This window comes from Limanda limanda, chromosome 6 (assembly GCF_963576545.1).
Source record: "Limanda limanda chromosome 6, fLimLim1.1, whole genome shotgun sequence".
Taxonomy (NCBI): Eukaryota; Metazoa; Chordata; class Actinopteri; order Pleuronectiformes; family Pleuronectidae; genus Limanda; species Limanda limanda.
In genome coordinates this window covers 10,934,365-10,954,034 of record NC_083641.1, presented here as the reverse complement: position 1 = coordinate 10,954,034, position 19,670 = coordinate 10,934,365, and the positions used below count along the sequence as shown (strand labels likewise).

At 44.9% G+C, this 19,670-nt stretch overlaps 1 pseudogene; it reads right to left on the bottom strand.

The window, feature by feature from the left end:
• Positions 1–674: 674 nt before the first annotated feature.
• LOC133003692 (NACHT, LRR and PYD domains-containing protein 12-like) lies at positions 675–19,340 on the bottom strand (annotated as a pseudogene).
• Between the last annotated feature and the right edge of the window lie 330 nt (positions 19,341–19,670).

Genomic DNA, 19,670 nt, shown 5'->3' with positions numbered 1-19,670 from the left:
CCACTCTGCCTCCCAGCAACAAGGCCCAGTCAGAGGCCCTCTATGCACATGCTGCAGCTGCTTCAACCTCTGTAGATGATCAGGACACAGCTCAGCCTCCATCCACATACACTGTCCTCTTCACACTCACCTTTACAAAGATCACTTCCTCAATCTGTTGAAAAGGGACACATCAGTGTTTACAGAGGCTCACTTCATCAGCTGTAAGTCAGTACTGCAGCACATCCAGTATAAAGAGCAGCAGGGACTTCAGTCCTGTTCAGATGACCCTGAGTGCATTTGGTATTTTGGTGACTGGATGAGTCTGGACAGGTTGAGATGTACTGGGTTTGCTAGCGGCAGATATCGACTTAACCAACCAGACATTGTTTCAAACTTCCCTTATCCTTCCTTTTAAGGAAAGTGTGCACCACACAACAGTGTAGAGTCACTTTGGTCAGTGGGCGGAGATTTTATACGGGTTGTTCTCAAATTTAACCTGCTCCGGAGCAGGTTAGCCTTGGTTACCCTGGGGATTTACCCGATAAGAAGTGAATGAGCTTCGTAGGAGTGAAAAAACTAAACCTTAAGTTAACCTGATAACCACAAATCCTGTTTCGTAGTACAGACCCTGGATCTTAACTGTGATACTGACCGTGTTTAGTAAAATACTGATGAAAGTGGCGTGGACTGACTCACCTCACAGTCTCCAGTCAATTGTCTGAAGGCTGCTTTAGATCAAGCAGCTCTTTCACTCCTGAGTCCTGCAGGTCGTTAAGACTCAGATCCAGTTTTCTCAGATGAGAGGGGTTTGACCTCAGAGCTGAAGCCAGAGAAGAACGGCTTTCCTCTGACAGACTGGAGCCCTTCAACCTGGATAAAGGTTAATTTGTGAAAATAACATAAAAATATTAATGTCAGTACAGATTCATAACATGGAAGGTAAATATGGAATCAGGACTAAAACGAGTCCTGATTCAGTAAAAATATATTATTTGGACCCAGTCTCTATCCTGCAGATCAGTTTAGGGAAATCCAAAACTAAACGCAGATGTGTTTTAACAAATAGCTGACAATTTAGAATTAAAATGGACAAACTGGGTATAATTGCTGTATTATAGATATCAGATCTACAAAATTTGGTCGGTGAACTGACCTCAGACTCTCCAGTCGACAGGTTGGACTCTCTACAAAACTACACAGCTCCTTCACTCCTGAGTCCTGTAGGTTGTTTCTATTCAGATTCAGTTTTCTCAGATGACAGGGGTTTGACCTCAGAGCTTGAGCCAGAGAAGAACAGCTGATCTCTGACAGACTGCAGAACTCCAACCTGAAAAAAGGATAGTGAGAATAATATACATTATGTATATAGTACTTTTTAAAAACAGAGTTTACAAAGTGCTTGACAGCAAGCAAGAAAAGTAAATAATAACTTGAATAAAAGCAGTCATATGACAATAGAGATAAATAAATGAGGAAATAAAAGGTGAAAATGATAAAAACACAGTAAAAGCACAAAATCACATAAAAGCTATAAAAATAGGTGTAAAGAAGTGGTTTAAAAGAAGTCACTGACTCTGCCTTATCTCCTCAGGTAGGCCGTTCCAAAGCCAAGGGGCCCTGACGGTAAAAGCACAGTCACGATTTATTTTTCAACCTCGACTTTGGAACAGCAAACAGCTCCACCTGAGGATCTAAGGCTGGGTGCAGGCACAGAGGGGGTCAATAATTCTGGGATGTAGCTTGGGGCCAGATTCTTAAAAAGTGATCAGTAAAATCTTCAAATTAATTCTTAAACAGACAGGGAGCCAATGGAGAGAAGCAAGGATAGGGGTGATGTGATGTTGCCATTTAATACCAGTGAGAAGCCGAGCTGCTCTGTTCTGAACTAGTTGGAGGTGGGACTTTTGTCTGATGCCAGAGAGGATGGAGTTACATTAGTCCAGTCTAGAGAAGACTAGTATAAAGGATTAAACTTAACAGTAAATTGAACTGAGTTCACGTGGTAAAATAAAAGACTTTGACTAAACATATATGTATTCAGATCTGCATTGAGTCAAGTTTTTCTGGACATTTTCTGGAACTTTTCCTGCCAGCCTCCAAATAAATTTCTGAGTGAGTCCATGTGAGAATAGAGCAGGTAAATGTCCTGAGGATTCACAGTGAGCGAGTGGAGGTGTTGATGACGGACACAAACACGTGAAGGACGTGAAACTGCAAGAATACAAATATCTCAGGATGAAGAAGAGGAGCCATACACTTAGAAGACAAACATGTCAACTTAATATATTGCTAGATCTATTGCTAGAAACTTAATATAAAATAGTTGTGATGTATTTATTGCTTTATATAAATTGTAAGAATTGTGGTACTTACAGAAAAAGCTAAAGTTTAGTTACTAAACAAAGCCTTTGAGTTTCTATGATGACTGAAGCTACCACAGGTTCTCTTTCACGTTTGGAAGGAAAGGGTGAAGTGATGGGTAGCTGCAACGTGATGTCACTAAAGTGTACACACTGCACCTTTAACGTTAACACACAATGGCTGACCTCAGAATCTCCAGTCGACAGTTTGGACTCTCCAGTCCAGCACACAGCAGCTTCACTCCTGAGTCCCTCAGATCGTTGTAGCTTAGATCCAGTTCTCTCAGGTGAGAGGGGTTTGACCTCAGTGCTGAAGCCAGAGAAGAACAGCTGATCTTTGATAGATTGCAGCTCTTCAACCTAGATAAAGAAATATGAATATTGTAATTTGTCCTCCTGTTATTGTGGATCGTCAGGATGTCAACACAGACTCTCAACATGCTGCTGACCTCAGTCCAGTCTGTGACCTGAAGATAAATATCAAATCAACATGTTGGACCATTATCTAATTCAGGGGTCTTCAACGTTTTTCAGGCCAAGGACCCCCAAACAGGTGGAGAGATGGAGCAGGGACCCCCTACTATATATATTGTATAAAATTGTGTTTTATATTAAACTGGGCCTAGTGCCATGTATAAACATAACTACCCTGATATTGTGCACTCAATACTAAGCTATTCAAATATTACACGGGTTCATATATTCATGTTTTTAATTTAAACATGTGCAAGGTACAGGGTGGCCATGCCACTGCCATTTATAGTAAACATACATCTTGCATAAAACACTGAGCTATTCAAGTAATTTAAACATTTAAATTCGTGAAAAAAAAAAAAATTGTCTTATCAACCAAAGATTTTGCGACTCCCCTGCAGAACCTCTGCGGACCCCCTAGGGGTCGCGGACCCCCTGTTGAAGACCTCTGATCTAATTAATCACATTACATGACCTTCTTCTATGTGTGATTGGTCACTGAGTAGGTTTTCTGAATTAAACACTGTTTAAAGTAGGGCTGGCTCCTGACAGTCACTTCCTGATTGTTTCTATATTTATCAACTGTCCGACGTGTTTCGATAAGAATGTGTCTTATTTGTGAAAACCTGAGGAATACGACTGCTTGGAGTCAGTCCACATTATTTACTGATACTTTATTACTGATCAGGAGCAGGTGTTTGCAGGTGAAGGGAGTTGGGCTGATGAGGTGGACGTGACTGACAGGCTAGGTGAGTGACAGATGACTAAGGGACAGTGAGCAGACTGAAGCAGAATCGTGCAATCCGCTACAATCCATTTCAATTTAAATAACTTGACGAAATAACAAAAAGTTGGAAAAATCAACATTCAAGGTTTTAAGGACCTGACCTCAGAATCTCCAGTCGACAGTTTGGACTCTCCAGTCCAGCACACAGCAGCTTCACGCCTGAATCCTGCAGGCTGTTTCCACTCAGATACAGTTCTTTCAGATGTGAGGGGTTTGACTTCAGAGCTGAGGCCACAACTTCACAGTGAGTCTCTGAGAGTTCACAATCAACGAGTCTGTAATTAAAGAAAATATAAAATCTGTTAGAATAAAATCTGAAAACACAACATTCATACAAACATGATCATTTGACCCTCCCCGTGGTATATCCCCTTTTTGCCTCATGAACATGTTATCTTAAAAACACCTCAAGAGAATCCTCTCAAATTTGGTACAAGCATTAATTTAGACTAACAGAAGAACCCATGAGATTCGGGTGGTCAAAGGTCAAAGGCTACAGTGACCTTATCTTATTGTGAATGCATATGTCAGGAACCTGGAAGGACTGACACTGCACTGGTTTGCAGTGGCGTACAAACGCAGGGTAATAATTGTAGTTTGACTGGAAAGAAGAATAAACGATATTTCCAGTCCTGCTTCTTCAGTGGTTGTCTCCTCAAACTGTGCTAAGTGTGCTAAGTATGCCAAGTCAGAAAAAAAACCTTTCCACCCTCATACAATGGCTGCACTAACAGTGTTGACCACTGCAACACCATGCTTCCCAAAACAATTTTATACAGTGGGTATTTGAAAAACGACTAATCTACACTGATCGAATGTGTTATTGATCATGTCTGAACTCACAGAGCTTTTCTGCAGTTCCTCACAGCTGGGATCAATCTCTTTCGACCCTGGTCTGACGTGTTGAACTTCTTCAGATCCAACTCATCCAGAACCTCCTGTGACATCTGCAGCATGTAGGCCAGAGCTGAGCAGTGGATCTCAGAGAGTTCCTCTTTCGATCTGTTCTCTGATGTCAGGAACTGTTTCATCTCCTGATTTACTGAGTGGTCGTTCATCTCAGTCAGACAGTGAAAAATGTTGATGCTTCTGTCAGGAGAAATGTCATCACTCTGCATCTCCTTCAGGTTGTTGATGACTCTCTGGATGATCTTTGGATTGTTCCCTGTCCGACTCAGCCGGCCTCCTAAGGCTCTCTGGATGATCTTTGGATTTTTCTCTGTCCAACCCAGCAGGTCTCCTAAGAGTCTCTGGTTAGACTTCAGACTGAGGCCATGAAGGAAGCGAACAAACAGGTCCAGATGACCATTTTCACTGGTGAGGGATTTCTCCATGGTTCTTTTCAGGAGGTCATCCAGAGAGAAGTTCTCCTGCTTGTTCCCATATGTTCCCAAGAAGTTTTTGAGTTCTTCTGTGTTCCTCTTGGTGTAACAGTGGTACACGTAGACTGCAGCCAGAAACTCCTGAACGCTCAGATGAACAAAGCAGTAGACTGATTTCTGTAAGATCCCACACTCTGTGAAGATCTCAGTACAAACTCCAGAGTACACTGAAGCCTCTTTGACATTAAGACCACACCACTCCAGGTCTTCTTGATAGAACATGATGATTCCTTCCCTCAGATGTTTAAGTGCAAGCTTCCCCAGCTTTAGAAGAACGTCCCTGTCAGCCTCCGTCTGCTCAGGATTCGTCTCATGTCCATCACCGTACTTGTTTTTCTTCCTCTTTGTCTGAACCATCAGAAAGTGTGAGTACAAGTCAGTCATGGTCTTGGGCAGCTCTCCACTCTCGTCTTTGGTCAACATGTGCTCCAAAACTGTAGCACTGATCCAGCAGAAGACCGGGATTTGACACATGATGTGGAGGCTCTTGGACATCTTGATGTGTGAGATGATTCTGCTGCACAGCTCGTCATCACTGAATCTCTTCCTGAAGTACTCCTCCTTCTGGGCGTCAGTGAAGCCTCGTACTTCTGTGACCCTGTCAACACATGTAGAAGGGATCTGATTGGCCGCCGCAGGTCTGGAGGTTATCCAGACGAGAGCAGAGGAAAGCAGATTCCCCAGGATGAGGTTTGTCAGCAGTGTGTTGACCGATGACCTCTGTGTGACATTAGACACAACCTTCCTGTGGTTGAAGTCCAGAGAAAGTCTGCTTTCATCCAGGCCGTCAAAGATGAACAAAAGTTTACAGACAGAGAGCATCTCTGCCGTGACCTTCTGTAATGTTGGATGGAAAACATGGAGCAGCTCGAGAAGACTATAATGCTTGTCTTTCACCAGGTTCAGCTCTCTGAATGAAAGCACAATCAGCAGACCGACATCTTGGTTTTCTAAACCCTTTGCCCAGTCCAGAGTGAACTTCTTCACCGAGAAGCTTTTTCCAATACCAGCGACACCGTTGGTCAGGACAACTCTGATGCTGCTCTGCTGGTGAGTTCCGGCTTTAAAGATGTCGTGGCACTTGATCGGAGTGTCGTGGATGGACTTTGTCTTGAAAGCCGTCTCAAGCTGCCTCACCTCATGTTGAGTATTAACCTCTTCACTCTGTCCCTCTGTGATGTAGAGCTCAGTGTAGATCCTGTTGAGGCGGGTTCTACTTCCTGTTTCATCAGTTCCTTCAGTCACATCTTCACATGTCGTCTTCAGACTGATCTTATGTTCATTTAAAACCTTCTGCAGATATTCTGAAAGACAAGAAACAATGTCAGACTAAAAACAGAGAATCTGAAAATTTGCTGATTATTTTCATCAGATACAGAAAAACTACAGAAAATAAAAGCTTTTTAACTTTGTTCATTTTTGAAGTCTAGGAGTCTTCCTTTGGACCTTTCCCTCTGGAGAGACTCCGCTCTGTCCTCCTCTTCCCACTCACAACGACTCATCTTCAGTCTGAGAGGAAAAACAATGACACTGACTGTTAGCTCATATACACACTATATGAAACCAGGTACCTTAATTCAGTGTTTCTTCAAATATATCAAAGTAGACCCTCCAACACAGTTTCCCTGTTGTCATGGTAACCTGAGACAGTTGTAGGTTTAATGTGTTCGATCAGCCGATCATAGAATTAAGTCAAACTGTTGATTGACAGGAGTTCATCCTTGATCTTGTTCTCCCGACAGTTAATATGTAGAAAAACTGTATTTTAAACAATATAGGCCCAATATGAGTGGTTTTATAAGTAGGGTGTTGGGCTTTGGTGGAGGACTAAGCTCTTTGAGGGGTTCTGAGAGATTAGCCATCAATTTCAATGAAGCTGTGTCCTAATGCAAGGGCCACACCAAAGGAAACTAGATCCTCTTCTGATCAGTTCACAGTAGAAAAAGTCTCTTACTCTACGTGTGAGGGTCCAGGTTCATTTTTGATGTCTAGGAGTCTTCCTTTGGACCTTTCCCTCTGGAGAGACTCCGCTCTGTCCTCCTCTTCCCCCTCACAACGACTCATCTTCAGTCTGAGAGGAAAAACAGTGACACTGACTGTTAGCTCATATACACACTATATGAAACCAGGTACCTTAATTCAGTGTTTCTTCAAATATATCAAAGTAGACCCTCCAACACAGTTTCCCTGTTGTCACGGTAACCTGAGACAGTTGTAGGTTTAATGTGTTCGATCAGCCGATCATAGAATTAAGTCAAACTGTTGATTGACAGAAGTTCATCCTTGATCTTGTTCTCCCGACAGTTAATATGTAGAAAAACTGTATTTTAAACAATATAGGCCCAATATGAGTGGTTTTATAAGTAGGGTGTTGGGCTTTGGTGGAGGACTGAGCTCTTTGAGGGGTTCTGAGAGATTAGCCATCAATTTCAATGAAGCTGTGTCCTAATGCAAGGGCCACACCAAAGGAAACTAGATCCTCTTCTGATCAGTTCACAGTAGAAACAGTCTCTTACTCTACGTGTGAGGGTCCAGGTTCATTTTTGATGTCTAGGAGTCTTCCTTTGGACCTTTCCCTCTGGAGAGACTCCGCTCTGTCCTCCTCTTCCCCCTCACAACGACTCATCTTCAGTCTGAGAGGAAAAACAATGACACTGACTGTTAGCTCATATACACACTATATGAAACCAGGTACCTTAATTCAGTGTTTCTTCAAATATATCAAAGTAGACCCTCCAACACAGTTTCCCTGTTGTCACGGTAACCTGAGACAGTTGTAGGTTTAATGTGTTCGATCAGCCAATCATAGAATTAAGTCAAACTGTTGATTGACAGAAGTTCATCCTTGATCTTGTTCTCCCGACAGTTAATATGTAGAAAAACTGACTCAGAGTCTCGGACAGTAGAATGATATTAATTAATAATATTAATGTTGATATATATCTACCTATGTACCTGGCTCTGCAGGTCGATGTTTCTCACACAACCTCAGCCTGTGAGTCCAGAGCTTTACGGGGATCGACAGCGAAGACTGTTGGTGACCACTGCTGTAATGTATGATTTTGAAAACACTGTTCTGTATTTAAACACTTGATTAACAGATGTGACGAAGATAAAAAGTGAAATTGTGAGTTAACTCTGTTAATTAGTCATTTGAAGGCACTTTGTTCCACACCTGGTGTTCGCATCTGTCCATGGTGACGAATGAAACTATGTCTGTCACCAGGTGTGAACTGATAAACTTTGAGCCGTGTGAACCGCAGACGAATGTTCACATTCAGGTGTGAGAATGTGACAGTAAAACTTCATAAATGTGTGTTAACACTCACCTTCTCACTTTTTTTCCTTCTGCTCATCCAAGTGAAAATGGAGTCTGACACTTCCCTTTTATCGTGATCCTCCTCAGTGTTGAGCCAGTTCACACTTGAAAAGAACAGGTTCAAAGTTCAGTTCATATAAATGATAAGGAACTAGTATTCGTTGACAGTTAATTTTTTATTGGCAAGATGATGATAGATGATAAACTAATGGTAGTGTATTTAGTTATTAATCGATGGGGTCGGATCATGAATCCAGATCCTCTGCTCACTTCAACACTGAGTCCTGACTGTGTGCGCCACGTGTTGTACTGAGCTGTAAAATGTTGGCTGGTCATTTTTAATGATGTCTAAATGCAGCCTCATAAACTGGAGTGAATCAAACAAACTCTGAGTAACATCATGTACTGATCAGGTCCTGATAACTCCTGATGAGCGTTTTTTAGTTAAAGGGAGAGCAGAGTGGAGGAGGACACAGAAACTCAAACTTCTGATCATTGATCAGCTGTTGACCAGAGAGAAACTAAAACAGACTGTGCTTCTCTTATATTGTCTCAATGTGTGAGTCACTGTGTGAGTGAGTGGGGACGGGGCCTGTGTGTGTGTGTAAACTCCTGCTCGCCCTCAGTCTGAGGAGTCTGGGAGCACACAAAGACACACACACAGACACTCCTAGATAGATAGATGGCTCTGATTAGCCTTAATAATTACACAGCAGTCTTCATCCACCTCTTGTTGGTTGTGGCAGAGGCAGGTGGCGGAGACTCTATGTATCTAATTGCCTGTTGGGCTGCAGATGGGATCTTCCCTCCTCCGAGTCGCTCCGTGCTCTCCACCTGCTCTCACTGCGGCCCAGGGTCTCCAATGAAGTTACGCCACCCCTCATTCAGGCTTTTAAAAGCTCCCACTGTTGCCCTGATGGCAGATCAGAGTTCTCCCCAGAGCCTTCCCTTTGCCCTCCTATGCCCCACTAAACAATCTGTCGCTTCACATCAGCCAGAAAGATTCACTGCTGCTGTTTGTGTCCACAGCGCATGAACAGAGCTCTGTCTGTCTAATGTGTTTTTTCATAGATCATATAGTTCATCTGTTTCTTTCTCTTATTCCATGCATGTACAGTTTTCAGACTTTCAGCTGGTACGGGGTTTAGTATACATCTATTATACTAGTGGGAGTAGGGGCTGCTTGATTTCCTCACCTCCTTCTAAATGGTGTATCAGCAAGTGAAGAGTTTCTTTAAAACCATGTAACATCACAGCTGATTGACTTGAATGTATCTGTAAAGGGTCAAATTCTGTCCAAATACTTTTTGATGCGAGTAAGTACTTTCACAAATCCTTCAACACTGCGAACCCACAGTCAACTGGGTCTCTGGGATGACGTTAGTTCACCTCAGATACTGTTTTAGTGAGTAAAGGGAACAAGATCAAATGTTCATTTATACAACAGCAGCTTTCAATTCAGGACATTGTCTCAGCTGATATATATTCTGCGAACATATTGACTATATTTATTCCCCAGTGCACAAACAGGAATGTTGGAATTATTATTTTCTGGCAATGCTGACTACTTCAGCTTTCTTGCATTAGGGGCATTACACCTTGTATGATAATCACTTTGTTTGTCAGCTTTGGGAGAGCACTGTCCAACACAGCTGTGCTGACTAGATATTCATAGATATCTATAGTCCTCTAAATATGCCTTTTTTTTTCACCAAGACCCATGAATTATTCCTTAGGAAAATTTTATCTCCCAAATTTATATAAAGTGAAATGAAACGGAAACAAATTTGTAGAAAGAATGAATCAGATTCTTCGACAGTAACATAATATTAATTAATAATATTAATGTTGATATATATCTACCTATGTACCTGGCTCTGCAGGTCGATGTTTCTCACACAACCTCGGCCAATGAGTCCAGAGCTTTACTGGGAACGACAGTGAAGACTGTCGACGAGTTGGTGACCACTGCTGTAATGTAGGATTCTGAAAACACCATTCTGTTTTTAAACACTAGATTAACAGATTTGACGAAGATAAAAAGTGAAATTGTGAGTTAACTCTGTTAATTAGTCATTTGAAGGCACTTTCTTCCATACCTTGTGTTCACAGCTGTCCCTGGTGATCCGATCACCTTGAAACTATGTCTGTCACCAGGTGTGAACTGACAAACTGAGAGCCGTGTGAACCGCAGACGGATGTTAACACCAGGTGTGAGAGTGTGACAGTAAAACTTTCATAAATGTGTGTTAACACTCACCTACTCCCTTTTCTTCCTTCTGCTCATCCAAGTTAAAATGGAGTCTGACACTTCCCTGTTCTCATGTTACTCCTCAGTGTTGAGCCAGTTCACACTTGAAAAGAACAGGTTCAAAGTTCAGTTCATATAAATGATAAGGAACAAGTTTTCGTTGACAGTTAATTTTTTATTGGCAAGTATATAAATGATAAACTAATGATCATGTATTTAATTATTAATCGATGGTGTCGGATCATGAATCCAGATCCTCTGCTCACTTCAACACTGAGTCCTGACTGTGTGCGCCACGTGTTGTAATGAGCTGTAAAATCATGACTGGTCATTTTTCATGATTTCTAAATGCAGTCTCATAAACTCTGGAGGGAATCGAATCAAACAAACTCTGAGTGTCTTCATGTACTGATCAGGTCCCCAACCACTTGTGATTGAAGGCTGCGTTCTATACACAGTAGTCATTTACATAAAAATAGTATGAAATACTTCTTCACTACATCTACTATTATGTAATTTATACTTTTGTTACATGTGTCTATCACTGAACTGAAAATAGCTGTATCTTCTGCACGGATACTGTGCCACAGTCTATGAAAGAATGTTTGACTAATGTGAGGCAAACATGTTCATGAAATATAGATTAATTAATCTCTCAGTATTAAGAGTTAGAGAAAATGTGCAGTAACGTCAGTAATGATCCTGTGCTCCCTGTCGAGACCTTACTTAGCCAAACTGTATCCAAATCTTCATAACAATATTAGTTACCAATCAAAAGTTGCATTATATGTTGTTGTATCAGTGCAAAGACTCTAATTTAATATTCCCACCATGTCTAGAAATTTACAGGAGGATTAGTGTTCAGATTAGCCACAGTTTCTTTATGGTCTATAACATTGAAAGCACCTAGTCTACAGCTCTCGGATATTAATTCTTCAGGTGAAACAGTCGACCTTCTAAATCACATATGTATTTATTGAACTTGTTACATATAAAGTCTCAAAATAACAGGTTCTATATTCAGACTCGATGTCAGCATTGTTCATGTAAACACGGTGACCTATATAAAGACAGGAGAGAGTGTTTTTCCTATACTGTAAAAAAACGCCACCCTCAGAAAGCCTGTTAATGGACATCAGTGATGTGAGTCCATTAGTTTTTACAATCTATTACCCATACTGTGTCTATCTGTCTTCCTAATTACAGAGCCCTTATCATGCTATTCGGATACGCTGCAGGAGAGAGGATGTCTGGGCCATTGACCTCCCTGAACAAAGCTCTTAGTGAACCATGGTCTCTTTCCAGTTCATTACCATGACCTCTGCAGCTCGAACCAACAACAGGTTTGACTCAGCAGCATCAGCCCAGAGAGGAAGACTGTGAAAGAATCATACTGAGGCCTGTCCTTGATATAAGCAACATATTATTGACAGCATGAGATGTAGATAAACAAGATACTGACTTAACAGGATTCTATCATTGTGTAACCACTTTCAGAAGAGACATGCCCATTATTATCTCTGCACAAAGATTATACCCTCCGTACCCACATGTCATTCTCGATTACATCTCTGTCTCTCAGCTTTTACTAAGAGAAAACACAATTGATAAAGATTGTAATTTACTTGATGTGGGTTTATAGTGTTTCCATTATGACAAAAAACACTTTCTCCAATATAAATCAACAGCAATGTGAATAAATGAAACGAAAATAATGCAGAGGTGGATTTCAATGCACCTGAACTGACTTTTCGCATTAAAGCTAGGGTTGGTGATCCTGGAAACGAGAGCAAGCTGGGCTTTGAAAAAATGTAACTGATACATCTCACCTTCTCCCATCAGCCCTCTGGTCAAAGCTTTGCCCCCAAAACACCAAACCAACCCCACCTTTAAGCATGATGCGGTTTAGATCTATTTCGACCTCCCTCAGACCGTCACCACGGTCTTAACACGAATGATGTCCTCATCTCCCTATCCTCGAGACCAAATATCAACAATGTCACGTGAGTGACCTTAAGGGGGCTGGGCTCACCGCCCATAAAGCTCCCCGGTGAGCGCGGCCGCCTCCTCTTTTCTTCACTCGCCTCATCCGAGACCGACAGGTAAGTAAGATATTTTGGGACTCCACTTTTATCAATCCGACACTTTTGTGCAGGCGCCTTGTGTCCCTGAGGATTGTTTGTGGTTTTTCCCCTTCTCTAAAAGTGAGGCAGAGGGCTACACTGCATGTGTTAAGCTCTGCTCTTTGTTTCAGGCAGCTTAATTAGCTGCACCTGGCACTAACTACTCATGTTCACAGCTTTGGGTAAGTATTGTTTATCTCGTGCTGTTTGTGTCCATACAGAGTTTGTTCTCTTACAGGAGTGAGTAGAAAAGTTGGGAAGCTTAATCAATAAATAATCTATCCCTTAAAACTGATTTGGATCGGGGGTGCCCCCCCCCCTCCTCACCCGGTAACTCGCTGTCCGCAGGGAGTGGGGTTTCTCCAACTCCCCCTCGTGCGTTCGCGCACAGTGAGTGGAGGTGAGTTAAAGCCAACCTTTTCACGTTTATTTGCCTTTCAAAAATGAATAAATAAACCGTGTTTGAGGCCAGGTAGTGTCCCCTTTTCACCTCTGTGCGCAGCAGGTGGGATTGTTTGCCTGTGTTCCCTGTATAAAATACAGTTGGTTATTGGTTATCACCCTTTGTAGGTGCTATTTTGTTTCCCTTAAAGCCCTGTTCGCAGTGGCTGGGATGTTGTTCTCTCTCCACCCCCCCACCCCCCTTGTTTTCTGCCATTGCAGGCATACAGTGGGCATTTTCAGGTGAATTAGTTATTTCACCCCTTCCTTCGTTTTATGTGATATTGGCCAGCTGTGATTAGCCTGTTTATAAGATCCCCTTTACCAGCTATCCGTAGCTGCTGGGCGCTATTGTTTATATATTTATTCTTAAATCACAAAAGTAACACAGAAATGTCCTCACATTTGTGCCATTATTGCCGGGGTATCATGGATCCCCGAGATGGCCACCGTGAATGCCCGACTTGTTTGGGCATGGCACATTTAATGGATGATATTGAGAACCCCTGTGTGGCAGCAGTGGAACTGCCTGTGGAGGAGCGTGTTAAAAGAGCCAGATGGGTGGAGCAGTCTGTTCGTGCTGGGGCCGTGCAGCCTCTACCAGCCAAACTAAATGAAAGGGGACACACCTCAAGGAAAGCCCCCCGAAAACGTGGGCATGAGCACACCCCTGTTCGCAGGCGGGACTCAAGCGAGACACAGGCTCCAAAACCTTCACAGAACCCAGCTGGTCAGCATGATGACACTCAGCTGCAAATCCTAGCGGCCATACGTAGTCTGTCAGACAGGTTGGGTAGAGTTGAGGCCCAGTACCCGGCCACAACAGCTAGGGCATCGAGGCATGGGCACTCCTCCCCGGACAGGTTACCCTCCTATCAGGAGGAGAATGTGGTTCACCCTGACATTCTCTCTCTCTATGCTCAAAATTCCCTTTTTGAAAGTGATGGGCAGTCTGAGGGTGCTGCTGGGCTAAAACAGCCTAAATCCACACAATGTGAGGGGGCGTCCAACCTCAGCAACATGGGTGAAAGTGAGCCTTCACCCATGGACGTCATCTCAAGGGTTTCAAGTGCGGCAAAAATTGTGGGGCTCAATGTTCCAACTGAGGCTCCTGCTCCAATGGATGGGATTTGGGCCGGCATCACTCAGACCCAGCAATCAGTTACTGTACCTGTGGCTGGTGACTATTTGCACATGCTCAGGAAAGCATGGAACATCCCAAGTGGGGCACCTCAATTTAATGCAGGTTGCCGGAGACTGACTAAGAATCAGTATGCTCCTGAAACAGGTATGGGGGATATGCCTCCAGTTGAGCGGGAGATGGCAGCCTTAACATCTCTGGGTCCAGAGCGGGTAACCACCAATCCACGCTGTCCCCTGAAAGAGTGTGATAAGTCAGACCGACTGGTGTCTCGGACTTATAATGCAGCCACACGAGCAGCCCGCTCGGGCAATGCACTCGCCATTTTATTGGCAGCTCTTAGGAGAACAGCCAACCCAGAGGACCAGGACACCATGAGCCTGATAGACTCTGCCCTGGTCACTCATTCCCAGTTAACAAGGGACATTGGTGCAGCTATGTCATCTGCTATGGTAGCTCGGAGGCAGATCTGGTTGGCACAGACAACTCTTCCCGAGAATATCAGGAAAGAACTGACCAATATGCCAGTCGTGCCGGCACATGTTTTTCATCCTGACTCCCAGGGTGTGTTAGATAAGGCTGAACAGTCTCGGCGTACCAGAGAGTCAGTACAGCGCACTTTCAGAGGGGCTGCGTCTACCAGGTATAAACTTAGGGGCTCCCAGCCTCCCCACCGATCATCATCCTGGGCCCGTAAGGAGCCATGGGTGAATGACAGGCGACAGGCTACAGGATTCACAGCCTCTGGTGACTCCAAACAGCCTTCACAAAGTCGACGTGGGTTCTATCCCCGTTTTTCGACTAGAGGTGCTCCCCAGAGGAGGCGCCCCCCCAGAGGTCAAGGACCTCGGGGCGGTACAGCCTAGGGGTGGGGGGACACCCGCCGAACTTCATTCTCGGCTATGCCTGGACAGCTGGGAAGAAACTGTGTCAGACCCATGGGTGCTTGCTACAGTATCAAAGGGGTACAGAATTCAATTTCGGCGGCGGCCCCCCCCCTTACTCCAGGATCCGCATGACGATTGTCACGGACCCAGTCCAGGCTCAAATCCTGGCACAGGAAATTTTAACCCTTCTGCAGAAGGATGCAATTATGAAAGTAGATCCAGACGAACAGCTCACTGGCTTCTACTCCACGTATTTCCTCGTGCCGAAAAAAGATGGCGGAATACGTCCCATCTTGGACCTAAGGCGATTAAACGCCTTCATAAAGGTACTTCCTTTCAAGATGCTGACCACGGGTCAGATCTTAGAATCTATCGAAAGAGGAGAGTGGTTCACCTCGATAGACCTGGAAGACGCGTACTTCCATGTGCCCATCTGTCCAAACCACAGACCTTTTCTTCGGTTTGCATTCCAGGGGCAAGCCTATCAGTTCAAGGTCCTGCCATTTGGCCTTTCCCTCTCACCAAGGGTGTTCACCAGAGTGGTTGGGGCGGCCTTGTCTCCTCTCCAGTTGTCAGGAGTAAAAATCCTTCCCTACCTGGACGACTGGCTGATTTGTGCTCCATCTCTTGGCCAAGTTGTAGAGGATACCCAGAGGGTGTTGTCGCATGTACGGTCCTTGGGTTTCAAGGTAAATGTGACGAAAAGCAACCTCGAGCCAAGGCAGCAGGTGATTTTTCTGGGACTTTGCTTGAATTCCCTTACAATGTCTGCATCCCTCACATCTCAGAGGGTGAGGAAGATTCTAGTCTTCCGGAAACGATTCCGTCTCGGCAGGCAGCTACAATTTATCAGCTTTCAGAGGATGCTGGGGATGATTTCAGCCGCAGCAGCTGTTGTTCCTCTGGGCCTCCTCAGGGCCAGGCCAATTCAGACGTGGATGAATGCCTTCAAGCTCGACCCGAAGCTGGACAGACACGTGAAACTTCGTGTGACACGCACATGTCTCCAAGCCTTACGCCCATGGGCAGACCGGGTGCTCTTGCTCCAAGGAGTCCCCCTTGGGAACATTCCCTCGAGGAGGACAGTGGTGACGACAGATGCTTCCCTCACAGGCTGGGGAGCAGTCTGGGAAGGCAGAATGGTGCGTGGCCCGTGGATAGCCCCTTGGGGTGGCGAACACATCAATGTTCTGGAGTTGAGAGCGGTTCACCTTGCTCTGAAGGCTCTCCTTTCCTCCATCCAGGGCAGGCATGTCTTGATAAGGACAGACAGCACTTCAACTGTGTATCATATAAATCACCAGGGAGGCACAAGGTCCCTGCGTTGCCTCCAGGTGGCACAGAAACTTCTGTTTTGGGCTTTTCAGCATCTGGCTTGACTCAAAGCAATCTTTATCCCAGGGATTGTAAATCGAGCAGCAGACCTCTTGTCCAGGACTGGTCCTCTCCCAGGAGAATGGAGACTTCATCCAGAGGTTGTAGCCCTCCTATGGAGTCGGTTTGGCACGGCTCAGGCCGATCTATTCGCATCAGCAGAGACAACCCACTGCAGGATGTGGTTCTCTCTGGAAAACCAGGGAGGTCCCCTAGGCCTAGATGCACTATCTCAAGAATGGCCGGAAGGGTTGTTGTACGCTTTTCCTCCATTCCCTCTGATTCCCCAGGTACTCAACCGGGTTGCCTCGGGCCACTACGAGGTGCTGTTAATAGCCCCCAGGTGGCCAGGGAGGCATTGGTTCCCAACGCTCCTTCGCCTGGTTCACGGTCAACCATGGGCCCTGCCAGTCAGGGCAGACCTCCTCTCACAGGCAGAAGCTCAGATATGGCACCCCAGATCAGACATCCTGCAGCTTTGGGCTTGGCCCCTTCTCAGTACCTCTCTCAAAGGTTAGATGAGGCTGTCCTGAGGACCATAGACAATGCCCGGGCTCCCTCCACTCGGGCTAACTATGGCCATAAATGGAGTGTGTTTTCTACATGGTGTCGCAACAGACAGGAAAATCCAGCCGCTTGTCCTATTGAGCTGATTCTCCGTTTCCTTCAGTCACTTTTGGACTCTAACAAGGCACCTAGCACCATTAAGGTATACACTGCCGCAATCTCTTTCTTCCATGAGACAGTGGGAGATGTTACAGTTGGTAGACACCCTCTAGTGTCTCAGTTCATTAAGGGAGCACACCGCCTGCGACCAAGCAGGGCTCCCAGGGCTCCATCGTGGCAACTCCCCTTGGTATTGCGGTCCCTGATGCAGTCTCCCTTTGAACCCATAGGGCAATCCAGCCTTAAGTCTCTATCTTACAAAACAGCTTTCCTCCTGGCTATATGCTCTGCCAAAAGGGTGAGTGAATTGCATGCTCTGTCTATAAGTGACGATTGTCTAAGATGGAGGGCAGGTGACTCAGGTGTGTCTCTGTGGCCAAACCCCTCGTTTTTGCCTAAGGTCATAAACCATCAGACGGTAAATCAGGTGATCGAGATCAGCACTTTTCAACCTGATCCGGCTCTACTACAGGAGGAAGCCGGCCTGCCTATGTTGTGCCCAGTAAGGGCACTGAAGGCTTATATTGCACGCACAAAGTCTCTGAGGGGCTCATACTCTCAGTTATTTGTCTGTTTTGGGGGTAAGAAAGTCGGCCACCCTGTGTCTAAACAGTGTTTGTCCCATTGGATCGTTAATACTATCGCTGAGGCCTATTCTGGACAGAACATACCAGTCCCAGATTCCTTGGTAGCTCATTCCACCAGGAGTATGGCCACTTCCTGGGCTGCTTTAAAGGGGGTCCCTCTTTCAGAAATATGTGCAGCAGCAACATGGAGTGCTCCCTGCACATTCTCTAGATTCTACAGGGTCAATGTGGCTTCCCCCACACCAATGGCTTCCGCAGTGCTGCTCTCAGCTGCTGGGCGAGGATGTGAGGCGGTAGAGTCCTCCGTTCTTCGCGACCCTGATGATACTAGTCATCCGTGTTAAGACCGTGGTGACGGTCTGAGGGAGGTCGAAATAGATCGTAAGTTATGACCATAACTATGGATCTATGAGACCGACCGATGACCGTCACCCTCTTTTGTCACTCAGAACGGGCTGAGGCGTTCAGACAAGGAGGAGGCGGCCGCGCTCACCGGGGAGCTTTATGGGCGGTGAGCCCAGCCCCCTTAAGGTCACTCACGTGACATTGTTGATATTTGGTCTCGAGGATAGGGAGATGAGGACATCATTCGTGTTAAGACCGTGGTGACGGTCATCGGTCGGTCTCATAGATCCATAGTTATGGTCATAACTTACGTTATTAAGATATAAGGATGAAAGAAATTGTATCTCAGATAAAGAAGGAAACAACAGCAAGTAATGATGATCAGCTGCTTTTAACTAATAAGACACTTTGATTGTTTGAAGACGCCTAACTTCCCATATTATGAACTTCAAACAGTTCTTTGAACAAGATGTTAGCAGGGGTGGACTGGCCATCTGGCCCACCGGGCATCGTCCCGGTGGGCCGTTGACCCAATGTGGGCCGGTTGGTCCGCTATGTTTTTTCTTGTTTTTTTTTTTTTCTCTTCTTCCTCTCTAAATTCCCTCCAATTGGGGCGGCCAATTGGCTACAGAGGGCTAGCAGTGTGTTGCCAGCATCGACACATATTATTGGTCTATTGTTTGTCATTGTCAATCAATCATGGGCTGACAGGCTCAGAGAGCCCTGACAGTGCTGTCAATCACAACACAAACCAGGGTGGACCCTGGCATTGGCGAGTCGCGGGACTGGCTGCTGCTGAGACAGAAACTTAAAATGGATAATAAGAGTAAAAAACGCCCGGGTGGCGCTGAGAAGCATGGGAAAAAAAAGCTGAAGTCTCTGGAGGTGGAGGCTGCTAAATGTGCCAAACTGACGGACCTATGTGGTGCCGGGTTCACCAGCCCAGCAGCAGCAGGTGTGCCGGGAGACGAGCGAGGAGGACTCGACAATGATGAGCGAGTGGAGGCAGACATGGTACCAGATACTTCGCCGTTTCAACATGCTAACAGATGCATACCCTGTCCTAGGCCTTGCTTATAAATACCTGCTTACATTATCCCTCACGCAGGTGGCTTGTGAGCGCACATTTTCAATCCTGAAGTTAATTAAAAACAGACTCAGAAGCACCCTCTCACCTGACAAATTGGAGGCCTTTATGTTGATGGCCACAGAGAAAGACATTCTTATAGCCTTGGACTCTGACTCGGTGATAGACAGACTTGCAGAGAAGAGTGAGCTGCTTAAAAAGCTGCTCCACTGATAAGGTGAGAAATATTTAATATTATTGTTATTATCACACATTGTCATTGTTAATCATTTATAATCATTATGGATGTAGTAATTCAATATTTGTCATTTTAATAATTCTTTTCAGAAGTTTTATTGTGCTTATGTGTTGATCCTTAATGGTGTGATCAGGTACACTAAATGATCAATTATTCTCCATTACAGGTTGTTGTGATATATTTGAGGAGTCGTTCTCCCTCTGTTTTATATGTGGACATTTGGGAC